General features: G+C 38.8%; 1 pseudogene; it reads left to right on the top strand.

Annotated features, from left to right (window-relative positions):
* The first annotated feature begins 5,711 nt into the window (after positions 1-5,711).
* Positions 5,712-6,594, top strand: LOC114636181 (annotated as a pseudogene).
* The last annotated feature ends 759 nt before the right edge of the window (positions 6,595-7,353 follow it).

Below are 7,353 nucleotides of genomic sequence, written 5' to 3'. Positions count from 1 at the left end.
ATTGAGAACCCCATGATCAGTTCAATGGCTAGTTGTGAGCATCTGCCTCTGAATATGTCTGACTCTTGAAGGCCTCTGAGGAGATATCCATATCAGGCTCTTATCAGCATGCACTTCCTGTCTTCCACATCAGCATCTACCTTTGGTGATTGCACATGGGATAGATACTCAGGTGGGGTGGTCTTGAGACGGCCCCTCCTTCAGTTTCTGTCCCTCACTTTGTCTCCATATTTGCTCCCTTGAGTATTTTGTTGCTCCTTCTAAGAAGGACCGAATCACCCTCACTTGGTCTTCCTTCTTTATGGACTTCATGTGGCCTGTGAGTTGCATCTTGGGCATTTCAAGGTTCTAGGTTAATATCCAATAATCAGTGAGTGAATACCATGTGTCTTCTTTTGTGATTGGCTTACCTCACTCAGGATGATAATTTCTAGTTCCATCCATTTACCAAGGAACCTCTCGAATTCATTGTTTTTAATAGCTGAGTAATACTCCATTGTGTAAATATACCACATTTTTTGAATCCATTCCTCAGTTGAAGGACATCTGGGTTCTTTCCAGCTCCTGGCTATTATAAATAAGGCTGCTATGAACATAGTTGAGCATATGTCCTTGTTATATGCTCGAGCATCTTCTGTGTATATGCCTAGGAGTGGTATAGCTGGATCCTCAGGTAATGCTATGTCCAATTTTCTGAGGAACCGCCAGACTGATTTCCAAAGTGGTTGCACCATCTTGCAGTCCCACCAACAATGGAGGAGTGTTCCTCTTTCTCCACACCCTCGCCAGCATCTACTATCACCTGAGTTTTTAATCTTAGCCATTCTGACTGGTGTGAGATGGAATCTCAGGGTTGTTTTGATTTGCATTTCCCTGACGACTAAGGATACTGAACATTTCTTTAGGTGCTTCTCGGCCATTCAGTCTAATACCCAGTCTAACTATGGGCTAACAAGATTGCTGAGTTTAATGGATTTATAAATTTGAACCTTCATCGCACCCTTGACAGCATTTGTTGAACATCCTTATGTAGCTTTGACTTAGGGTAAAGGGTGAAGAAAGAACATATCTCTGCATCCAAATTGCCTGTGCTTCCATTTTGTGATTATTGTCTCCAGTTTAAAAAATTGGTCCATGGATTCTCCCTGGAACATTCCAATAATTTAGTCATCCCCCTTCCCACAAATCATGACAAGTTTGGTTAGGGCTTATGAGTACTGTCCTAAACCTTCTAAGGGAAAGAAAAACCAAGTTTAAAATTGTATTTATTTATTTTATGTATATGAAAGTTCTGTTTTTGTGCACACCAGAAGAGGAAATCAGATTCCATTATAGATGACTGTGAGTCACCCTGTGGTATGGGTGATGGGAATTGAACTCAGGGCCTCTAGAAGAGCAACCAGGGCTCTTAACTGCTGAGCCACCATCTCTCCATCCCCTGGTAAGGATAAGGCAAGTTTAAATACGATCATTAAAAGCAAACAAACAGCATCCAGAGGGATCGCTCAGTGGTTAAGACCACTTGCTACTCCTACAGAGGACCTGGTGTGGTTCCTAGCACCCACACTGTGGCTCACAACTATTTGTATCTCCAGTTTCAGCAGATCCAACATTCTCCTATGGACTACATGAGCACCAGTCACATATGAAGCAAAGATGTAAGTGCAGACAGTTGAGTAACTCAGTTACGCCATCATCCTGTCAACTTCATGATGTAAGTATACATGTGAATAAATGATAGGCACAGTCATTCCCAACAGCTTAGAATGCTGCTTCTGTTATTCTTGGTTCTATGTCCAGATTAATGTGCTGTTGAACAAGGCTATTGGCAAAACCACCAATAAGAGATGACCATGTGCCTAGATACCTTTGTTTTCTAGAGTTAGCCAGGATAAGAGTGTGGGAAGAGGGCTTTTCTAAGGCACAGCATCTCTCTCTCTGCTTAAAAGGCTTCTTGCCAAAGATTGACATAGCTACCTAGAAGCTGAAAGATGTTTTCTTTCTACCTCAGTTTACTTCTCTGTGAAATGGATGCATATTAAGGAGACTAACAGAGATAATGAATTTAAGCATTAAGAACAGCATATTCAGTACACTTTACTATTACCATCAAGATGACTTTAAATGAAATGTGTGTGTGTGTGTGTGTGTGCGTGTGTGTGTGTGTGTGTGTGTGTGAGAGAGAGAGAGAGAGAGAGAGAGAGAGAGAATTCCTGCAGTTGATGCTTCTCACATTATAAATAAGAAAATTGAGACCCCCAAAAAGTGAAGTGACTTACTTAAAGACAGTGCGCTAATACAGAGTACACCATGTACAGACATCTATTATAGAACTAGTTTCATTTTGTAATATATTCCTGATATTTGTTAAGAATTAGGAATAAAGAAAGAACAAGTTCATTTAGTGCCCATGTGCTTTAGATTAGACTTAGCAAAACTTTGTCATCAAAAACATTTAATCGCATTTTAAATTTGCCATCTGTTATTCTATATAAGCAAGTTAAAAATTAAATGAATTGTCTTAAATTATCACTATGGAATTTGTCAAAAGTGTATTTTAATTAATCTTGCAGTGTGGAAGGCCCATGGCAAGCTTTTGTGATGCTTCCGCTGAGCCATCTGTCAACTTGAAAAACCTCCCATTCCCATTCTGCAGGAGCATACATCACCTGCATCAGTAGGATATATCCTGCACTAGCCCCATTAGTAGACAGCTATGCTGCTGCCTGTTCAGATTCCAGCTTACAGATCCTGTACCAGCAATATATCCATGACAACCTCTTACAGTATTTGTAGCTAAAGCAACATTCTGCCAGGCACTGGCCTCCTTCCCTACCAGAACTCAGCAAGTGGCAGTACTGTCTAGAAGCCAACAGATCTTGTCTTTTAAAAACTAATATTTATTTGCATTGCTTACTTTTCACTATTGTGACAAAATATATAACATTAGCTATTTGATAAAGGAAGAGTTTATTTTGGCTCAGGGTTTGCCAGGACAGTTCCTCACACCTCAGAAGGTGGTAAGAATGGCTCCCACTGGGGAAGCAGGAACATCAGTGGAAGGTCACCTTTTATCCAGTTAGAACACAGAGAGGGTGCGTGCTGGGACTCACTTCTCTGTTTCCCGTTTACTCACTGCAGCATCTCAGCATATGGCATTATGCCACTGCCTTCTGTGTGATGTCAATTCCCCAGAAACAATGAGAAAGACCACCAACTCATGGAACATGTAAATCAGGAAGAAGAAAGGGAAGAGAAAGAACAGGGGGAGGAGCACGTTCAGGAGGACACATGAAAGGAAGCAATGAGTGAAAGTTTAGGCATGTAATTGAAACATTTGAGATGATGCCTTGTAAGCATGTGAGGGAGAATAGGCCTGGAGATAAATGTTTAGTAACCATGAACGCACAAATGAGAAGTAACACATTTGAGTGCTAGAATTACCTTGGGAGAGAGAATGTAGTAAATAAATACCAATAAAGCTATAGCTACTCGTAGTCAAGTAAGGAATTTTATGAACTGACTTGAGCTGGTTAGCTTATTAAGAGAGAGAAGCTAGGTGATTGTAGAGATTTTTAAATAATTATAAAAACTATGTGTATATGTTTATAGAATAACCAACTGCCTTACTTTATAGGCCTAAATGAAGCCACAGTGAAGTTGTTGCAAAAGGTTCTGGGTTGTCTTGAATAGCTGTATGCTGTGTTCAGAAGACAGCAACAGATTTTTATGTTAGCAGTGATTTCTCCACTAATACGTTTGCTCACACATGGCTAATAATTATTTACTGAGGAAGCTGGAGAACAGCCTTTCCTAAACTTTGTTGTATGCAAGAGCTTTAATAAAAAGTTCAGCTTTTTTCAAAGAACTTGTCTCCAACTATTGGACCAGGAATGTTCAAGTATTGATTTTAATAGTTTAATGTTAAACTATGTTTTTCAGAACTACATTTTCCAGAAGTTTGTTGAAAGTGTCAGAAATCTCATGGAGAAACATTTTACCTCATGAGTATATACCTGGGAATTTGTAAAAGTGAGTGTGGTTATGAATGTGTGCTCATACACAAGGACATGTGGCTTACTCATATGAACTAGAAATAATATAGAGTTTTATTCTAGACTTTTGTTCCCCATGGGCAGGAGCAGTACTGAAGAGAAAAAAAAAACAAAAGGAAGTGGAGTTGGTCCAAAGACCCCAGATTTATAAGATTCTAAGGCAAGAGACTTTAACTATAAACCAAGAAAACTTAAACATAGGCTGAGCCAAGAAAAGCTCCAACTGTGGGTCTGATTGATGATTTGGGGGCTCCCCTGCTACCTTAGTTTGCATGAGATTCTAAGTGTGGAAGTTTGAGATTTAAGTATCTAAAGCTTGCATGGTGGCTCATTTCTGTGATCTCAGCACTTGGGAGGCCAAGCCAAGAAGAGGATCTGGTCTTCAGGGTCCTTTTTAGCTACGTAGTAAGTTCAAGGCCAGTTTGGGTTATGTGAGAACCTGTCAAAAAAAAAAAAAAAGAAAAAAGAAAGATTTAAGTGTCTGTATAATAGGTTTCAAATTGCTTTGGTGGATTAGTTATTCTTTTTTTACTTGCCATTCATCCCTCTTTACAATGGTACTGTGCTTTACATACGTCTCAGTCTTGAATGCGAGATTTAGCTCATTGAGAAAAAAGAAAAATGGGACGGGCCTGTGATTATGGAGCAACAACAGAGATAAATACAGGGTAAGCAGAAAGGAGAGTAAAATAATATCTATGTCTGAGAAACTCATAATCATATTTTTGACTATTTAATTGAAAAGCCCTGTAATATGCACGTCTTTGTATGAATGAAGTTTTCTCATTTGAGCAGACAATGCTCCCTTCAAGAATCAAAGACCATCTAACAAAATCTCCAACACAGGGAAGGCATTAGAAGCTCTCTTTTGAGTCATTGGTCAGGGTTGTTCAGGGATTTCCCAAACATTATAGGCTATTGATATTGCTCTTGGTTGCCCCTACCCCAACTCCCAGAAGTATAAAAGTCCCAATTCTTGTAGACACTGTGCACTTTAGATGCAAGGCCCTGAGTCCCATGAGCTGGATTGTTTTTAACTTCATATGCTCATAGCATATGAAGTTTTTCTTGAGTCTCAGATGAGACTTTGGACTTTGTGTTTTTGAATTAATACTAGAGCTTTCAGACTTGTTTTTATAGATTGATTATATTTTGTCTGTGAGAAGGGCATGACTTTCAAAGAGTCAGAGCTAAGCTGTTATGGTTTGAATGTGGTTTGTTCTTTATAAAACTCACATAGGAATTTATTTCCCACTACCAAGAGCTAAGAGTTGACTAATACTTCTTCATGAATGAACAAATCTACTTATGCAATGAATGGACTAACAGGTATGTCAGTTAGCTAGAGTAATATGCTACAACAGTTGCTAGGCAAGATCTCTCACGTGATCCCAGTGTCTTATGCAATATCCTGTTAGCCCAGAACACTAGACACTACCAATAAGAAAGTTATTGGTCCATGAGGGATTTCAAAGTTCTAGTTCACAAGAAACCTATTTTCACTGCAATGTACACAGTCTATGATATTCTTCTACTAGAAACAAAAAAATGCATAAAATATCATTTAAAGGAAAACAGTGGTGTCTTTTTCCCCCAGCACAGCCGACTCTGCAGGTCTATGTGGAGCCACTTTGCGGGTCTCTGGTCCACAGGATGGGGGTCATGAAAGTTGTTAAGATAAGGCCTACTTTAAAAGATACCAAGTGAAATTTAGAAGGCGGTGAGAGGGTAAAACTGACTACTACGCATGGAAATGATTGGTGATCCAGGACAAGAATAGATACAACATACTCAAATATAGGATGGTAGTTCATGTAACTAACAGAGATATCAGCTGCCAGATTGCATATGCATGTATAGAAGGGGAAATGATTGTCTGCACAGCATATGCACATGAACTTCCAAAATACAGTGTGAAAGTTGGCCTGACAAATTATACTGCAGCCTGTTGCACTGGCCTGCTGTTGGCCTGCAGGTTTCTGAATACGTTGGGCATGGATAAGATCTATGAAGGCCAAGTGGGGGTGAATGGAGGTAAATACAATGTGGAAAGCATTGACGGTCAGCCTGGTGCCTTCATTTGCTATTTGGATGCAGGTCATGCCCGCACTAAAACTGGCAATAAAGTTTTGGGGGCCCTGAAGGGAGCTGTGGATGGAGGCTTGTCTATCCCTCATAGGACCAAATGATTCTGTGGTTATAACTCTGCAAGCAAGGAGTTCTAGGCAGAGGTACATCGGAAGCACATCATGGATGAGAATGTGGCAGACGACATGTGTTACCTAATGGAGAAAGATGAAGATGCATAAAGAAATGGTTCTCTCAGTACATCAAGAAAAACGTAACTCCAGATGTGGAGGAGACGTATAAGAAAGCTCACGCTGATATCCGAGAGAATCCAGTCTATGAGAAGAAGTCCAAGAGAGAAGTGAAGAAGAGGTGGAATCATCCCAAAATGTTTCTTGCCCAGAAGAAAGACCAGGCTGCTCAAAAAAAGGCAAGCTTCCTCAGAGCTGAGGAATGGGCTGCTGAAAGCTAAAGCAATTTTCTGTGAAGATTTTTTTTCATAAAGACAATAAATATATTGATCAAGGAAAAAAAAAGGAAAACAGTGTTAGATATTCGAGGTTCCAGGTGTGACCATATTGTGGTCTGTTTGCATAGAACTAAGAATAGTCACTCAACACAAAATTGTATTATTACTTATAAGTATTATGAGATTTTTGTGCACACATACAGGCCTGCATGTGTGTATGTATTTGCTTATATGTTTGTGACTCAGTTGTGCAATTCTTAAGTATGAACATGAGCATTGTAGATGACAGTGTTGTATCACAGAGTCAAAAAATTAGACAAATCTAGAGCCTCATGTCTCTTTTTTTTGTTGTTGATAAATCATTACTATATATTTATTATCTCTGTGAGATCAGACAATTTGTTTTATTTACAACTTAAAAACCATTTTGTTTGACATACTGTTTTGAAGATTTTGTTAAAATATGTGTCTCATTTAGGAGCAACAACTTTAGAAAATGAAACTAGTATATTTCACATCGACTTAATTAGAAAAGATAGGACTGTGATGCTAGAACTTGTATGTCAGAGGTTATACAATTAACAGATGGCCTAAAACAATAAAACAGAGAACAAAACAAAACAAAAAAATACTCTACTACAATTCTTGAAGATAGTTTTAATTTGATAAAATATTGATAGTATCAAAGTTTAGTGGCCAATGTATGTCTGGGCAAGACAATAAAATATAGAACTTAAGCAAAAACTGAACTTGAAAAAATAT

Source organism: Grammomys surdaster, unplaced genomic scaffold (assembly GCF_004785775.1).
Source record: "Grammomys surdaster isolate TR1022 unplaced genomic scaffold, NIH_TR_1.0 122833, whole genome shotgun sequence".
NCBI lineage: Eukaryota > Metazoa > Chordata > Mammalia > Rodentia > Muridae > Grammomys > Grammomys surdaster.
Note: the sequence above shows the minus strand (reverse complement) of the source record. Positions and strands in the feature narration are given on the sequence as shown.